Source organism: Lichenostomus cassidix, chromosome 2 (genome assembly GCF_008360975.1).
Source record: "Lichenostomus cassidix isolate B80296 chromosome 2, HeHo_3.0, whole genome shotgun sequence".
In the NCBI taxonomy this organism is placed as follows: domain Eukaryota; kingdom Metazoa; phylum Chordata; class Aves; order Passeriformes; family Meliphagidae; genus Lichenostomus; species Lichenostomus cassidix.
The window spans coordinates 143,826,843-143,845,981 of record NC_139482.1 but is presented as its reverse complement, the minus strand read 5'-3'; the positions used below and the strand labels follow the sequence as shown (position 1 = coordinate 143,845,981).

Genomic DNA, 19,139 nt, shown 5'->3' with positions numbered 1-19,139 from the left:
GTTTTTTTTGTTTGGTTGGTTTGGTTTGGTTTTTTTTAAGATGAGGCAGAGGAAAGTCATTGGCCTCTCTCTAAGTCAGCAAATCTAGCATAATCAGGGGTTTAGTTGGGGATTAATCTTCATACCTTCATGTCATGGCACCCTTCTTAGGCCCCCCAATAAATTTTAGTGGTGATAAGGACATAGTTAGCAGTGTGCAGTCATGTGATAGGACAAAATGAATAGGAGGGGAATGTGATGGCAGAGGTTATGTCTGACATCCCTATGAATGTGTGTTTGAAATTGTGTAATACCACACAGTCACTGCAGACCGTATTCCTGTTCAGATGTAGCAAGTTCTCTTTTTACTAACCCAGAAATTACTTGTAATGTATTTATATGTACTATAGAAGCACCTTCAGGGATGAGCAGAGATGAAAGCCCTTCAGGCTGTGCATCCTTGTACCTCCCAGAGTATCTCAGACTTTTCCCAGCAATTCTAGGTCCCACCACAGTGCTTCCAGAAAATCTGCAGCCTTCTCCTGAGAAGCTGATGAGGCATGCAGTCCATCCTGCCCAGCCATCCCTTGGGCTGTGCACTGCCCAGGCAGAGCAGAGGGTCCTTGTCCCAAGCTGGGTCCAAATCCCTACACAACAAGACACAGAAAATGACTGTGATTACCAGCTGGGACAAGTATAGCATAATAAGAAAGCAGTTGTGCTTACAGTAATAATCAGTAGTCTCAGTGCTCCAGGATTAGTGTTTTGCATGTATAGCACAGAGACAAACTTCCTGCAAGGGAAGACTGGGAGGAGTATAGGGCTGGATTTTCTGATTTCCACAGACTGTTCCTTCTTTGCTCAAGGGATAAAGAGTGAAAAGGAGAGTGTGAAAAAAGTGGACCAGTAAATAGGAGAAGATGGTACCACTGGTGGAAGACAGTGGTGTCACTCCAGAACCAGCAGTGGTTCAATATTAATAAAAGGTCTTTGATAATGGGAGATTAAGCCCTTCACGGTTGTTTTGGGAAGACATTGGAAATTAAAGGTCAAGTTCAACTTGAGAGACTGTCCCCTCTAACTGGCCTTTAAACCATGTTTGAAAGCCATCTGCAAGGCTGACATCCTCACTGGCAGTGTCTTCACTTATGCCACAGATTAAATGACTTTCTTAGGGCATCTCTGGTTTGTCACTGTTCCTGAGCGGGGACTCCAAGCCCAGGTGTGGCTCAGTGGGAGTGCAGGCTGTGGACACACAAACTGTTGTTAATCCTGCTATTTTCACTCCCAGGGAGAGAAGACAAACCAACTAAAGGCTATCACACTTCAGGGCTAATCCAGTTTATTTTGTATCAGCTCACTGGGGATGAAGAAGCTACTGACTTTGGGACCTGGGGACTGCTCTCCTTGTAGTGCTGGGGAGTGGAGTGGAAATTTGATGGCATTAATTCAACAACATGTATTGGTCCATGGCTGGTGTGTCACACATGGTCAGTCCACCAGCTGTATTCAAATGCAGCTGGCTGCTCACACACAGCCTGTGATGGGTGGAATATTTGTGTCCAATACTCCTCTTTGCTGGGGCTGGCTGGGTTTGTGTTTCTGGAGGTCCCATCCGTTTTATTCTCAAACCATGCTTTTCAGCCACATCTCACTCAGATTCGTATACAGGCTCCTGATAGATTAGGTGGATTTATTTGATTCACTTAACCTGAACGGTGTGGTTGCCTCTTGTTTTCCTTGGTCTATTGACACTGGAGGAGTGGAAGATTTAAAAATGCAGCCTGCGTGCATCTTCTGCCCCCACCTCTGGTCTGTCTCATCTCTGCCCTTCCTGCAGTGGCCCATCTCTGATGGAAGTGCAGATAATTTAGGGAGGCAATCAAGAATGGAGAATTGTGTAACGCTGAGTTTTTCTTCATTTTCTGGGCCACCATGAGCTGTTGAGCAATAGCATTTCATGGCAGCTGCTGCTGCATTTTGGAGATACATGGGCTAAATCTGATGCACAAACCTCGAGGTGGGTTGTGATCCTTCTGCTGGTGTGTGTTCAGCTCATGTATGTTGTTTTTGTTGTTGATTTATGCAGACAGGCTGAGGTTGGCTTTGTTTCTGACAACTCTGGAAAGCAAAGCCTGTTTTCATGTCTGGATCCTGCATGTGGTTCTGCTGCAAGCAGGGAATGGGGGCAGAATTGGCACAGCTGCTGGAGGCTACTGGCCTGTCTAGCTCTCACAGTCTGCATCTTCTCAACAAGTGGGTTTTTTTACAAGGTGTCTGGTTTGACTGAGGAGGAAAGTGACAGGAGAGATAGGCTGGAAGGGCTGGAAAGGGAAATGAGATTTTGTCATTCCATCCTCAAAACAGGGAGATGACACTGATAACTGCAACTGGGAGGGTCAATGACTGAACTTTGCTAATTTTTCAGTTATTAGGGAAGGTGAAGCCAGCAAGGAAAATGGAAGGTCTGTTCATGGAAAGTAGGATTTAAAATAAAATGTTTGTGTTGCAGCAGCAGCAAGAACCTAGTTACAGCCTGTAATCCACTGCAAATGCAGATGACAAACTGGTCTTTGCTCAAAGGCCTTATAATTTTAGTGTAATAGGGGAATTTACAGGTGGATCCAGAAGAAGAGGGGTGAAACAAGAAGCATTGGCACTACTCACAGTTTGCTCTCAATATAAGCTGTTAATAATGTTGTATATACCACAGGAACAGATTGAAGAAAAATAATTAGAAAAGTCAGAGAGGCAGCTTCAGGCATCTCTGCCTCTTCCAGCTGATGCCAGAGCAGCGAATAGATTTGGGGTGAGCACAATAAAGACCTGACACACGATCAGTAAGGGCTGGCACAGATCTGTGAGAAACTGCTATTCCCAGGGAAAGCCCAGGAGGAACCATGGCTCTGTCAAGGTGGTCTTGTAGTGCTCAAGCTGTGCTCTGGTCCAGCGCTGAAGCTCAGCCCTAAGTGGTAAAGCTTTCCAAAGGACAAGGTGCTGTGATTTGAAAAACGTGGTGGGTGCTCCTAGTGGAGCTCCTCTGCTCCATGCCAGCTCCTCAGTGTTAGCTGGGAAATACCAGGAGACAAATCTTGTATGAACCTTGCCAGTCGAAAGAGCTTCCTTCAGCGGCAAACAAATGGGCACTTTCTGCTGGAAGGTATTTGTTGTGTCTCAGGATAAAAAAAACCAATGAGCCCCAGTAGCTCTCTCCATTCAGCTGCAGAAGGATTTTCCAGAAGGATCCTTGTCTCAACTGGTAATACATTGGAGGTTATTCCTGAAAACAGGAATGGCAAGAAAAATGAGCGAGCAGCTCTGAATATCACGCTGGAGGCTCTCAGAGAAACTGTGATTTCCATGTATCATAAGCTGAGCTGGAACTTGGCTGAATGTTGTGGTGAAGATGAAGTGAACTAAAAGATAAACTGGCTGCAGAGAGGTCTGCAGTACATAAATGCCAAAAATATGTTTCTGGCAAAGCCGTAAGACATTCTGCCTATCTTTATCATTCAGTTTTGTGTCCTTTGGCTCTGTAGCCTGAATATTCTGGGGAAGAGCAGAGGTGGGAAATCAGAATTATAAGCGTGCAACTAATTTTAGAAATACCGCTATTATGGCACACTACTGCTCACTGTTTTATTTAAATCTCTGGCTAGAAAATTGCTGGTTGTGGAGGAATGAGCTTATTCTGGAGACAACAGTTGAAAAACATTAAAAATGAGATGAATAAAATGTCTTTTGGATTTCCATCATTTCTTATAGTAGTCAGCTTCTAAAAGACCTAAACAGCTCCCTTAAGAAAAAGCCAAAAAATTTCCAAGGTACAGACAGCTTTAATTCTACAATTCTGAGTTGGAGAACTGAAGAGGTACCAGAAGCTGCTCACTGTCTAAATATGACTTTAACTTGGAAGTGTAACCATTTTAAATGTCACCATTGATTTCACAAATGGCTCTATTGATGTTGAACAATGTGGCTGGATAATACACATATTATAAACAAGAAAAGTCTGGGATTGTTTTCTCCATTTTGGTGTGTTGAGACAACATCATTAAAGCAGCCATTATCTTCCACTTCTCTAAATATGCTGTGTGTAGAAGTTTTCAAGACTATAGTACAATGCTGTTCTCTCTCAACATCAAACTTGTCTCCTGGTGTGTAATGCACTTGCACAGGCACTGACAGAAACAGGGACACTCCTGGAAACTCACAGAGCTGCAAGGCAGAGACTCAGCCCTTCACAGCTCAAATGGAGAAGTGTTTCAAGGTTGTAGCTGTTCACATTTCTGCATTACAGTCACCCCTCAGGCACCTCTCTGGCAGTGCAGGGCAGGAGATAGGATGGCTGAGCCAAAGCAGGTACTTGGTCCTTCTCAGAGGTGTCACATCCTTGAAGTTTGTCACTGTGGCTCCAGTGCCTGCAGCCCCACCTGCCCACCCTTGACCTCCAATGGACCCAGGGAAGAGCCTCTGCTGTGTGACAGGACAGTGAATTTAATGGCATTTTTGCCATAGCAGGAAGAGCTGAGTGGGTGGTTATGGGAGTGGTTAGGGTTTGTTATCTGTTCCCACCTTAGGTAATCCAAATCTCCAGTGAAAAGAATATTTTTTCCAGAATTTTATTTTCTGCTTAAATTGTCGGTGCTTTTTCAAACAGAACATTTTCTATAAATTGAATTTTTCTGGATGCAACGCGTTTTTGGAAATGAGGGGTTTTGTTTAGGAGGAAGCTTTCCTTGTTTTTTTTTAGACAGCACAAATCCTTTGATATAGGAGCACCTAAATTCATTGTAAGATAGTATATTGTTAGCAAAAGAGATTGATATTCCAAATTTCCTGGACTACCTGGGAAACAGTAGTGAGTCAAATATGTGTTTCCAGAGAGGGAGAGGAGAGCCTGTAATGGAGCACACATCTTTCACTGGTGTGAGCTGAGTGATAACCAAGGCAGGTAGATGCTGGAAGCAATCAAGTGTAATTGGTCTGTTGGCATTTTAATAAAACCTGTAAAGCAATAAAAATGCTTTTATGAAGAACAGGTTTGGGCATCTTTTCTAAGGAGGTCTTAACTCTGACTGCTGGTTTAAATGTTAATTATGGTTTTGTGAAGCATCTCTTCACAGCAGGTGATAAGCTGCAGAGAGGAGGCTTGGTGCAGTCAGCCCTGAGCCTGTGAGATAACATCCCTTTGGAGCACATGGTTCCACTGAGGGCTCTCCTTGTTCATATCCATGTTCTTCATGAAATTTGGACAGCTCAGGGAAGATTTATAGACCCTCCTGCAGACTGCTTGGGGTATCTGCAGTCTGTAGAGATGTGAGGAATATGTGGGTTTGCTGTGTCATGTGAGTGAGGGCTATTTATAGCCAGGGAAGCTGAAAAGGTAGGTATTGAAAATAAGCAGATTATGTAAAGATCAGTCAAATATTCATTTTCTTTCAGGTTATAAAACAGCTTTTGTAAAAATAGAAAAGCACAATCTTTAAGATGTACTTTTTTTCTGGTATTGCCTGTATCAAGGTTTGGAGAAAGCGCAGGGATCCTTCTACAAAAATATGTTTCATAGCTGTTGTTGTTAGCACCTGTTTGGGAGTTAAGAGTTGCAAAGCCATTTATAAAGAAATCTTTCTTTTTTATCTGCTCTTAATTAGGAAAAAAGGAAAACCAACAAAAAACTGTTTAAACCTATATTGTCTCTATTTTACCGCCATTAGGCAAAAACACTATAAAAGGAATTCAGAGATATTTATGTAATTTTGAATTACAGGTGACCTGGCTATCACTTAAAAGAGGTCTCTTAGTAGTGTTGACTCCCAGTTTGAGTACAGATCCCAAGATATTTGTAGAGTTTCTTGCAGTCTTAACCACAAGAGGCCTTTCATGATAATTATAGCAGCTTTTTACATATATGTTAATCTTCTTTATTTATTCCTTTGCCTTTGCAAGGTTTATGTTACCAGGCAATCACAGAGATTGATACACATACATATATATGTGTATGTATAAGCTTTCTAAAATACTGGGAAATGAATACTTCCAGATCTCTCAAATTTGCTTTTTTAAAAGAAAAATTTGATAATGTAGAAATCATAATCTCATTTCTTCTGGGGTCTCAGTTCTGATTTTGCCTGTAAAAGACTGCTGCTATTGTATCTTTCCAGAAATGCAGTTTTTTGAAACATAGCAGTTTCATAGTCTAAAAAAAAAAAAATAATGGTGTGGGTGAGATTAAGAGGGCAAAAGAAGAAATAGCTGATCCAGTAAAGTGGAAGAAGTGACAAATCTGTTCAGTAGATATTGTGTGGGACAATATCCCATTTATTTGTGTTACTACAAGTTCACCTGGTAAATGGGGACTGGAGTGGGAGGCTCATTGCACAGGCATGAGGTAAAATTGGTCCTTCCCTCATGTGCTCAGGCATCTCTGCCTTGACATCAGGAGACTTTATAGCCCTCAGACTCCCTTGGCAAGCTAATGACAAAGTATTTGGAGGAAGGAGATTTTGTTTCTCTGAAAAGAAGCAAGCACCTATAGAAGAATGCAGGACAGGAAGGAAATCTTTGCAGGGACTGAGTTCTGTTCTCTTCTATCTGAGGAAGGAACATAATGTGGTCTTTTCCTTAAGTGAATAAAGTCTTTGTGAAGGCTAATTAGAGCCTGTCCACCCTGGGCTCAGAGCAGGACTGCAGTGCACTTGTGGACTGGCAAGTTTTGAATGAGAGCTCAGGTGTCAGTAGCAGCTGAGAATGGAGCTCCACAGGGGCCACGAAGGAGGCTGAGAAGGAAGCAAAAAGACTGGAATATTCAGCAAATTAACCCAAACTGAGGCCCATGCTTCTGTAGCCAGGCAGTTCCCAAGAGTGAGCAGTGCACAGAGAGCCTGGGCACATCTGCACATCACTGCTGGGTACATGGATCCTGCTGCTCTGCTCCCACGGCTGCTATTTGAAGGCTGTTCAAGGCTTTTGCTATTTTAGAGGCTCAAAACCTTTCAAATCCATATCTATATTTATGCACAGCCTGTGTACATTCATTTCTGTCTTTTGCCAGCGCTGGTTTTCAGTTCAAACAGCTCTTCTGCTTCCCCCATTCCTCACTTTCCCAGCATAATTAAAGGGAATAGTCAACTTCTATCTTAACAGCTTACTGAAAAGATAATGTTTGTGGATCTAAGAGGAAAAATAGCCTAAAAGCAACCTTGTGATCCTTTTCTGGGATTTTGCCACAATTTTTACCACCTTGTTTTATAATATTTTGTAATATTTATAAACGTGAGAGACCTTTATACTGGATATACTTCTCATAAAAGTTTCTTGAAAATATTTAAACTTAAACTTGGGTTCTTTTTGTACCCATATGATTTATTATAGGATAAATAGTACAGACAAGAAGAGTGCCTAAAAATATACATATTGCTTTTTTTTAACTTTATATTTTAGAATATTGGAAATGTCAAAGCTAATCTTTGTTATTATGGAGGAGGCTCTGGCATGTGTTGGAGCCCAGCTGCTGGAAGCTCCTGAGATCTCAGTCTAGCTCTGTTCCCTGGGTGCTGGGAGGCAGGGCAGTGGCACTAGAGAGCCCCTTGGTGGCCTCACTGTCACCTCACCTGCATCTGCAGCAAAGTCCACAGGTCTTGGCTCAGCTGCTTTACAAAAATAGGCTGCAACATTGATCCTCTGGGGCAGTGTCAGTGACTTTGCCTCTCTGATTAGGAGTTCCCTTTGAGCTCCTGATGAATTCCCATAATTCCCCTTATGACTTCTCCAAACTGTTTAAAAATGCACCAGGTATAATTCTGGTGATGTTTTGCTGTTAGCTTAATCAATTTCTCTTAACATCTCCTCTTTAGGTACATCTATCCTTGATTTCTGCTTTTCCATGTTCCTCAGTACAGATTAATACTTCCTCTAAGTGATAACCTTAATGGGAAAAAGTAACTTTTTTATTTTGATTTAACTTCATATCTGTAGGATTCAATGCATGGGATTGTTCAGTAAAGCTAAGCCCCAACATTAGAAAGGGATCAGTCAAACAGATTATCTTTGTACAGAAGTTGCATTTATAGTCTTCCTTTACCACAAACTGCTAAACTAACTGCAGATTTGGGCTCAGGTGTGGCTGAGCTTCACTCGTGATTCATGGTCAGAGCAATCCAGGTTGCAACTGAGCTGCTCTGTCAGTAGACACAAAGTCCCTGGATGTTTGTGACAAGGCTGGGCACTGGTTTTACAGCACTGATTTCAGACGGTGGAAATGCATTAATTGCAGCCTCCTCTGTGATTTCTGGCTCTTGTCACAAGGTAGTTGCAGAGGTGGGGAAAATGCATAAATTATTTTGCAGGAATGCTGAAGACTCCCATCAAAGATTTAACAAGAGCAGTGCGACAGGTGATGGGAGCAGTGCACAAAGGGGGAGCATCTGACGCTGTCTAGTACAGCTTTTGTTTTTGAAGCTGTGCAAATAAATGGTGACAAAGAGAGCAGATAAAAATGGTTGTGATTGACTGGCCCCTTTGTGCTAAGTTTGGGGCCAGTGATTTAGTGGAGAAGGAGGAGGGAAAAACCCCAAGTAACTAACAGGCATCCAGGATATATTTTTTTTTTTTAATGGCTTCTAAAATTTCATTAGAATCCAGTGGATGATTATTGTGTGTTATTAATGAGCTTCACTAGGTGCCATGTGGAGTTTTGGAACATTAAAAAGCCACTATAGTGATGTAGGGCTGGGAAAAACATGTAAAAAGTAACCTTTTCTCTCCCCTGGAGTCCAGTTTTATTAAACCATCTTGGCAATTTTTCTACTTGTAAGTGAGGAGGGAGAACTTTGTGGGGAAGACTTTGTGAAACCTTTGAGTGTTTCACTTTTTCAAAGCACTTTCTTGAACTCCTCCCATTCTCTTCATGTTCTTCTGAACACCAGGTGTAGATACATAGATCTATACTACCAAATTTAGTGTAACCTCAAAATGTAAGAATGGGTGGGACCTTAGCTGCTCATCCTGTCCACTGCTAAAACAGAAACTAAATTAGCATTTCTGAGTCATTTGTGAAAGGTATTTGTGCAATCTCTTCCTGAAAGTCAGAAATCATGTTGAGTGAATAATGCTTTAGACCATCTACCTCCATTTCATTACCTTTTCTGCTGGACAATTTCCCTCCATGACTATTTGGAATCCATTTCTTCTCACATTTGTCTCTCTACTCACTTTTGTTTGATATCCCTCTTATAAATCACACATCCCCTTATTATTACTGCAGCTAGAATTCATGTCGTGACCATAATCTGTGAAAAATTTCCATCTCCATCACCTTATTTGGACTCATGGTTGATTTTTTAGCCATGGTAGATGATGTATTTTGTACTGGTGACTTATTCCCCTGTTTAACCTCCTGCCCTGTGCATCACTGCAGGTTTCCCTGGGAAAAGCAATCTGTCAGTGACCAAAGTGCTAAACCAAGGAGCAGTTCTTGGGAGCAGCTTCTAAAAGATGTCTCTCATTGACATTTGTCTGCTGAGTTCTGTCTGTGGTAACCCATCCACAGTAGGTTACTGAAAGATTTTAAACTTCACAATGCTGTGAGGTACTAATTCACATGTTTTTAAATATCAGAACTATAATTAATTGACCAATTGTTCTTTAGTCCAAAAAATGGAGAGTTTGAAAAACTCAGTTTTTCAAGTGAGATCACGCTGGTGGTTTTAATCACGTTTTTTCTCAAATTTTTGGTAATATAGTCTAGAATTCAGGTTTATATTATTTACCCAGGATCAGCATCAGCTTGCTTGGTTTGTAATTCTCCAGTTCATCCCTTCTATACTTTTGAGTATTCAAATGATGTGGATAATCCTGCAATCACTTGAACTTTTGTTTCCCAAGTTTTGTTGAAATTAACTTTACCAGGAGTTCCTCATCCCTTAAAGGCTCCTGGTGCAAGATATGTGTCTGTTGTTTTTAAAAAATGTTTAATTTTAGCAAATGCTACCTCACATCCCCTTTTCATCACAGATGGCAATCTTTCTGTTCCACCCTCGGTATAAAATTCCTGCTCAGTTTGATATACAGACAAAAATATCTATCCTCTGAAAATTTCAACTTTTTCTACTTGCCTAAGAAGAGTTTTTCTGTATGCCTTTAGCAATAGTTCATGTTGAAAAAAAATTGCTGTAATTATTTCTATCTGTGTTGGTCATTTCATTGTTTCCTTCATTTCCTTATTATCAGTCAAGTGTTTTGTAAATTATAATTGCCATTTCCTTGCCGTTTTCTTCCTGACTCTACAAATATGTAAAAATTAATGCCTTACTGCCATTTCCATATCCTCTTTCAATATTTAAGAATATTTCTTATTTTCCCAACAGAGCACTGCCATGACTGGCAGTGGGATTTCTGGCTTTTGGAGCCTCCAATAGGAAATTTGAGAACAGTTCCCACTACAGTCTTATTTTAGGCTTTCTTCCTTTAAATTTCTGGCCCTGTCAGTGATGGTGACAATCTCACTAGTTTAGCTAAAATTATCCCTTTCAAACATTCTTATACTGCTGGTCACTGGTGTTTTCTGTTTGCACACAATAAATGAAAACAGATATTGTAATCTTCAGTAACTAAGCAACCACTCATTTTTAGGTCATAATTGATTTTTCTTTGTCCATCAAAATTAGGTCTAGTATTAAGTTACAGTATGCTAGGTAGAAAATTTGCTCTTCCAAGAAATTACCAGTTATTTTTAGAATGCCTAGGGAAGTTTAATTGTTGGTTGCACTTGTTCAAAAAAGGGATCTTGAGTGAGGTCACCCATAATGAATATGAAGCCCATGGATCAAGTTTCTTAATTCTCCAGTGAGATACAGAAACTGAAAACAGGTAGTATCCAGTTCTCCTGAATCAGTGAAATTATGATCCAAAGTGTTTTGTTTGTTGTCACTCAGAAATTTGATGGCATATTTAGGGTTCATTCCTACCCTGGTACCATGCTTCACCTGGGAAATATCAGAGCACTGAAGCCAGAGGCTGCAGATGCTTCTGGTTTCAGTGGGGTAACCTTCAGCCATGACCCTGAGTGAGGCTCAGCAGGCTGAAAGACTTCACCCCAGGCTTCAAAAGAGTTGAGGTGCCTATTTCTCATGGCAGCACTTGGCTCTTTAGCTCTTTTCAGTGCCTGGGAAATCCTGAGAAGAGGAATCCCACAAACTTCCAATCTGAAAGTCTTCTTTTCAGCCTCCTGAACATCAAACACCTCTTTTAGGCACCACAGCAGCATTGTGGTGGTGCTTATTTTCTTTGCTGGGTGCTCCTGCAGCAACAAATTGGAGCTACTGGAGAGCCTGCTGAGCTATTTCATTCTTAGCCTGTGACTCTTCACATTTGATGTAATTTCTCCTATGTTAGGTGAATATTCGTTCATTTGAAGATGACACACTTGTGAGGCAACAGCAAACCACCAGAGGATTGAACATCATGAGCTTTTGAGGCCTGAGGTCCAAAGATAAAAGCTGGCATATGACATAAGATTAAGCTTCAGACCCATTTTCTGAACCATCTTGAGACTTTGGGGAAGACAGGAAGGATGGAGCTGCAGTCTTGGTTTCTTGTTGAGAGTTTCAGGAGCACATGTCAGGAGAGAGAATGACACTTCAGAGCAGCAGCTCCTCACAGGCAGGAGATGCTGGGCTGGATGTCACTGCCAAAGCATCAGCTGATGCTTACAGCCCAGCTGCTGTGCAACCCTCTGCTGTTGGGGCTGTGGCTCAGGGAGTTGTCTGATGAATCCCAACCTGCAGGTCACGAGATATGTCCAGTGTCACCCAGAGATTCACCCCAGGGCTTCCAGTCACCCCCAGGTCTCTTCTTCCACGTTGGCACAACATAGCCCTGGAGTTTCTGCCCTGTCTGTGCAAAGCTCACAGCTCACACAACTGTATTTGTGTGTGTACTTGTACTTGCCACTCTGCCTTATCCTTGGCACAGCAGGGGTGGAAAAGCAGTTCTGCTCCTGAAACTCCAAATGAATGTTTAAACACACATATTTATTTGTAGATGCTAATTAATATTACGTATAAGGGATTCTAGGGGATTTGGGGATGGAAATAATTTCAAATAAGCAAATTATTTCATTTAGAAGTACATTTACTATACATAATAATGAACAGCTTTCTTATGGTGCTTTGCAACTTCTAAGTACTTTGCAACTATTAATTAATTAACATGCGTGCTCTTTTGGAGGTAGGAAACTAATTATTAACAGCCCAGTCTTTCACTCAGGGAACTAAATGATAAACATTCATGTTATTTAAACAATTTAGCCATTGTATTGCATGCTCAATTTGTCTCTGCAAGCACCACTTCTCCCTATGTAATGTGGATTAATGCATATGCAAATGAATAACTTAAACAGCTGCATTCATACAACACAGAATAATCGCCATGTATAATGGTGTGCCCAGTGCTTTATATCTTAGGACTCCCTTAAAATAACAATTAGCCATCCTTGTCTGTGTTCGTGGAAGGTCATTTGAAATTGATATTTGTCCCCAAATGGGAGCTGAAAGATGACATGGGCCAAGAGTTGTCTGGGAAGGTGGTCCCTGATGTAGCAGGTTCTGGAGAGAATCCTGTTACACAGTGGGAGAGCAAGTTTAGACTGAGTGAAGCTAGTGCTGCATGTAGCTACACACACTAATGTGCCAAAAAAACCCCAACTCAGTCCCAGCTAAGACAAACGGGGGAAGATCAGTAAAATATCCAGGCTTATTTTGCTGGTGGCAGAGGAGAGACGCAGTGGCTTGGTCAGCATGTTGAACCCAAGCTCTTACTGCCTGCACCTTGTACTGCTGTTTCCATAGGCAGCCTAAGCTAACCCTCATTTTAGCCTGTGCCCAAATCCTAGCAACCCTATGGCAGACAAACCTTGAGGTAATTTAGGGAGCTTTTGTCTCTGCCAAAAATCAGTCAAGGGACGATGCTGTAAAGATAGATGGGACAGATGATTCTGCTGGAACAGGAGCTGAGCACCTGGCTTGTGCCTCAGCCAGGAAACTCTGCTCCTGTGTATCATTTGAGGAGGATGAACTTACATTTCATCCTCCAGGAACACCAGGTGATCACCCAGCAGCATGTGCAACATTTGGAAATTTAGATTGAGGTTGCTGCAGAGCAGGCCTGGCAAAGCTGAAGAAACAAAGTGACCTCCTCAGGGTCCAGCATTTAAACACTTTAACAAGTTATTTAGGGCAGGTTGATAATTTTTCTTCCCCAATGTCCATTTGGGGTTTGAGATGCTGGTGATGAGAGGCAATTTTCATCACAGACACACAGCTTATCCTGCAGTTCTGCCAGGAGCAGAAGGCAACATGTAACTTGTGATGAACTTCCCACCTCTCCATGATGAGAAGAGAAGCTGTGCCAGAGATTTAAGGCTCCCTGAAGAAAGCAGAAAGGACATAAGGAAAGCTGAGGAAAGCACCCTTGGGAAGGCACAAAAGGAGTGTGACAGCTGAGGGAGGAAAAGCAACTGCTAAGTAAGCAGAAGTGTTACCAGGCTCAGACACTTGGAGAGCTTAAAAAAGGCAACAGGAATGAAGCACCTGGGAGTGTGTAAAAGCCTGGGGGATCTGAACAGAAGTGAATCTGTGCAGACCCTCCTCAGGCTCCCAGGACACCCAGTCTGTGGGCTGGTGAGAAATTGCCAACGTGGTCTTCTGATCTCTGCATGGCTGTGTGTTCCACAAAGCTTTCTGAGCTGGAGCGTGGACTGTCCTTATCGCAGCTCCTGACTGTTTCACTAACAGTTTGCTTTAATTTTTCTATTTGCCAGTAATCCTGTTTCCTTTCTCCTGGTCTTTTCTAACTCAGCATTGCCTCTCTATCCTTTGGGCTCTCCTTTGTCTTCCCAGTAACTTCCACAGCCTCTGTTTAATCCACCCTCAGAGAAACCCAGACACAGAAAATTCATGACCCTTGGATGACACTTGCATCTCTCCTTGCAGCTCTCCTGCTACCTGCTGTTCCTTCCCTGTATTTTTATGCCTCTTCTGATATTCTCAGCTTGTTCTGTGTGTACACTGCCCTATCCTCTTTATACAGCTCCTGGTATACTTGTTTCTGTTCCTAGCTGATGTCTCTAGGCATTGCTTTCACGCTATTAACCATAACGACCACATGGCTTTTTAATTTCTTGGTGCATTTTTAAGAAAACCTATGTTTAGCTCTTAATCCTGGTGTAGACAGCGTGTTCTTATCAATAATTGGCCTATTAGGTTATGGGTACAGCTGAGTAAATTTCATGCTTATAAAACTGCTTGAGTAGGCAATGCATTTAGCTGACTGCAGACTGGTATTTATGTAGTTCCAGGAGAGTAAATAAAGCCTATTCAGTGGCCATCATTACAGCATTATTTTACCTCCCTCCTTCCTTCACTCTCAGTTTCATGCAAAAGCCCAATCTCATGCACAGTCTCGTGCCTCCAAGAGGGTATTGCATTTCTTGAGCTGCTCCTGAAATGAATGGCACTGGGAACATTCCCTGCCCTCCAAGACCAGGTTCCAATTCCCAGAGGATAAGCCTGAACAGTTTTGAGACTGTTTCTAATGTACATTCCCACCACAACTGATGATGTTCAGTACAGGACTGGTAGGACCTTTGCCTGTCAAGCTCCTGTTGTGGACTGCATTGATCACACTCATTATCTGATAACTAAATTAACGTATACACCATATGGGGGAGTGTTTTTGAATGCTGGGCAAAGTTGAGATTCCACTTTTTTTTTCTTCTAGTATTTATGCTTGGAATAACTTTTCTGATTCTATTTTCCTTATCTTGTAAACAGCCTTCTAGAGGAAATGTTTATTTTAAATTCATTAAAAAGACAGCTACAGCTCCCTATATCTCCCATGAGAAGTCTATGTACTTGTTGCTTGTGCTTGTGTTTGAATGCCAACATGTGCATTGCTTTCTTTCAGTTTCAACAGTTTAAGAGCATCAAATCAAGGAATCATAGAATGTTTTGGGGTGGAAGGGACCTTAAAGATCATCCAGTTCCAACCCCCCCGCCATGGGCAAGGACACCTTCCACTAGACCAGGTTGCTCCAAGCCCCATGTAACCTGGCCTGGAACACTTCCAGGGGTGGGACAGCCCCAGCTTCTCTGGGCAAGCTGTGCCAGTGCCACACCACCCTCACAGTCAAGAATTCCTTCCTAATACCTATAGTCTAAACCTACTTTCTTTCAATTTGAAGCTGTTCCCCTTTCTCCTACCACTACCTGTCCTTTTAAACATTTCGTCTCCAGATAATGTTCCTTTCCAGATGATCTCTCTCAAGATGCATGAGTGGACCTCTTCAACCTTAGATGTAGGTTTAAAATTAGGCACAGCCCTGTAATCAATGTGTTCTTGGTTGGGGTCTCCAAAAAGTTTCCTAGGCAAAAAGTTGACCAAGAGATGGCTCCTAAAATAATGATACCTTTCTAGCTGTTTAATAGAAACCTACCATTTTTAATTATTTAGGACTTACCTGTCTTGATACTCAAAATAAGCTGATATAGGCAGAAATGAAAGCGCATAAATGTACTAAAATTCATTAAAAGCAGATTAGTAATGGCCCTCAATAGCTTAATTATAAGAGACTGACATGGAGCTATGGAGAGTTTCTCAAGGTAATGAGATCCTGGCAGCTGCTGGCACTTTGGAATGAGCCTTTGCATGTTCCCAATGGATACCAATAACTTACTAGCTGATACCAAAACAATTGCCCAGTTTAGAGCTGCCAAGTGCCAAACTGCAGACACACCATTTGCTTGGACACATAAACTGAAATTAGGTTGTTGGGTCACGTAAGATGCTTGTACAACAGTGTGTGGAGCCTGAGGAGAAATGAGAGTCAGTCAGTCCCTCTGGAAAGAGAAGCACAGCTGGAAGGAGAGTGAGCTGACAGAAATAGCCAAGAAACCAGATAAATACATGACACCATGAACAGCATCTTTGCTGCAGATTACAGGCACTTGATTTTATGGCCCCAGTGTTTCCCAGCCCAGCACATCCTTTTATGAGGATTTCCTCTGCCTTTTAACATGTTGCACTAAAAGTGGAGGGATTTTTTTGGTTTTGTTTGTTTGTCTTGTTGGGTTGGTTTTTATTTGTTTTTGGTGTTGTAATTCTTTTTGTTTGGTTTGTCTTTGTGGGGGTTTTTTGGTTGGTTTTTTTTTCAGTTTGTTTGTTTGGGGTTGTTTTTTGACTGAGGATTTTTCTTCTGCTTTTCAACAGCAGATGCCATCTCCCCCAGTCAGGGAAGAACTGTGCTGCAGTAAAACTGGGATAGATGTGGGGAATGAAGCCCTTGAACACAGGGACAGGCCCAGTCATGTCAGCACAGTTTGGGCTGAAGGAAAAGGCTGTGTATGCAAAGTGTTAGTGATTACCTATTGGGATGGAAGAACCAAGGAGGTGTGCCCAAATGTTGTCTGCCAGCAAGTTTTTCACTGCAAATATCTCTTTCACTTAACCAAAAATAACTGACTGGATTCCAGAAAATTTGTGTGTGAATTTCTGTGTTACACCACAAAGTTAAGGCATGTAATCCTAATAGTCCCCTACAGATTTTTTTGTGTTCCCCCCATTATGATAAATCAGCCTCTTGTGGATCAGGATTTTCACTGTGGAGATTTTCCAGCACCATCCCTGTCCCTTCTGATCTCCAAATTGATGCATCTCACTCTCCCAGGCTGACACATGGAGACGGTGCTTGGAACAGAGTAATCCAGATCTCCTCACTCCCACAGCCCTGCTGTGGTGCTGCCTTTGCAGTCCCTCAGATAGAGCAGAGCCACAGGCAGCAGAGCAAACACTGAGCAGCTCTTCTGGCTCCAGAGAGCTGGTGGTTCCTCTTGGCTGCACAGGCTTAGAAAAGACAGGGAGAATTTTTCACAATGAATTATTTAAAGTGAGCCTTTTTGACCTCATTTTCTATATGCATCTCCTAGCAGAAAGTTGAAGCTAAAGTCATTTGTCATGGCTGAGTGTAAATCCAAGGGGAGCAGATGGGGGTTTCCCTGCCACGTAGCCATGCAGGCAATGTGTGCATGAAAATGGACTGCCTGGGATGAGGCAGTCAAAACCTCCACAAAGGAAAATGGAGCTGCAGCTAAATTTTTCAAATCAACCCCCAAGTTTACTGATGGGGTTTTATTCTCCTGTGAACCTTGTCCAGGTTTTGGTCAGCTTGGAGGCAATGTCTTCATCAATTCATTCAATATCTTCACTTATTCTTTTTTCACTTTGAAAAAACTTGCTGTCCAAGAAACTGTTTTTCCTTCTGGGATCTGCTGGTAATGGCTTTGTGGCATACCATGGAAAAGGTTGGGGAATTTTCTGGGGCTTAGTAAGAGTGTGGAAGATTCTCTGCCATTTCAAATCTTTACACGCAGTTTAGTGCCTCCTTGTGCTGTCATGCATTTATGGACTTGGTGAGGGAATTATTTTCATATAATCAGTGGGTTCCTAATGGTGACAGAATAGATTTCTATCTTCCAGGGAAAGCCCCTTTTAGCTTTCATTACTGTGCATAACTGCAGAGCCTGCCAAAGAGCAGTATCGATTCCTGCGCAGTGAGCAGATCAGGGCTGGGTTTGTTGTGCAAATAACAACCCAGCAGCAGCACTGCAAGACAGCAGGAGCAAAATGAGACAACGGGCTGTGTCAGGCATTTGAATTTATTCCTTCTGCCTCATGTTTGTGGTGCAGCATGACGAGCTGCCTTAGTCTCCATGCACGTTTTCCATACGAGCTTGATGCACTGTGGGGATTGTGGCTGCCAGTGCAGGAGGCAGCTCTCGGTGGAGCATGCCCTTGGAAAGGCTGACATGAGCTCGCAAAGATGAATTATTTAGACAGCTTCACAAACATCTTTGAGGCAAAGCTAAAGATACATCTGCTTGTCATGGGCAGCCATGAGGCTGTGACGAGAGCAGAGGGGTTTCCCTGTGACACAGCCCAGCCTGTGTCACAGCAGAAAGCAGCAACAGCAGGAAAGAGAATACTCTCCCCAGAGAAGGGGTTTGCTTTTACCACAGGCTGTATCATGACACGAGCTTCAGCTGAATCCAAATGTCACACCCTCAGACCTGGCTTTTGCTGAGTTTCTGGCCGATCAAGCACAGGACTGGTCTGGCGTGGTTGGTCCTGAGAGCTGTCACTTGTCCCTAAGGCAGTTTGTACATACACATGATGTCTTTTAATCTGAAAATAGACTCCAGTGGGGCTTGCAGCAGTTTAAGCCCTGCCTCGAGCCAGTGCAGATGACTGCATTATGGATTTTTCACTGATGTGGTCACATTGTAGGGAGTTTCCTCAATGCAAACACGGCCCTAATGCCTTAGGCAAATAATTTAGCATCCCTTTCTCCTTTAGCTGTCAGAATGACAGGGTGCTGCCCATCTGCACTGGGTGATGAACAATGCCTTATTGTTTTATCTTTAGCTTCCAAATAATATGAGGTTAAAGCGAGAATTTCCTTCAGGTTTGATTCCTCTGTTCTGGGTAGCTGTGAGATTTCTGATACCTTCCTCTGAACTCTCCTGTGGGAGAGGAGATGCTGTAACTGTGGAGACCTAAGGCTGAGCTGAACCGGCAGTTCCTCCCCTCCTGCTGGTGTGGGAATTAATTAATATTTTGATGCAATGTGCAATCACGCAATGGTAAAGCAAAATGTGACGATTAAGTGATTCATCTCTAAGCTTGTTTTAAAGATATTTCTTGGTGCAAAACCTCTTTTTGACTACTCAGTGCTGTGTTGTGCAGTTCTATGAAGCCTGTCTGGAGGAATTGTAGTAATGTTAGTGATAACAATGATAATAATAATTTCTAGCTCTTGTATAACCCTTCTTTGCAAGCTTTCCAGAAGTGCTTTTCCAAGGAGAATAATGTGTTAACAGAAAGAAAAAATTATTTCCCTTAGGTCCTTTGAAGCTCATGTGATGCAGGTGGGAGTGGAGGTGGATTTGTTAGGCTTTGTATCCTGGCAGGCACCACTGCTGAGGACACCAGCTATTGTAGGTTACTCCTAGAAATTGAAATGAGGTGTCTGAAATGCCTGTACAGTGGGTTTGGGCTGTTTGTGCAGGCTGCAGTTGGAAACTGGGGAAAAGGATTATAGATGCCTC

The 19,139-nt window shown here is 42.4% G+C and overlaps 1 protein-coding gene across 3 annotated transcripts in view; it reads left to right on the top strand.

The window, feature by feature from the left end:
* Positions 1–19,139, top strand: part of KCNQ3 (potassium voltage-gated channel subfamily Q member 3) — a 191,310-nt gene that overhangs the window by 17,229 nt on the left and 154,942 nt on the right. The window lies entirely within an intron of this gene.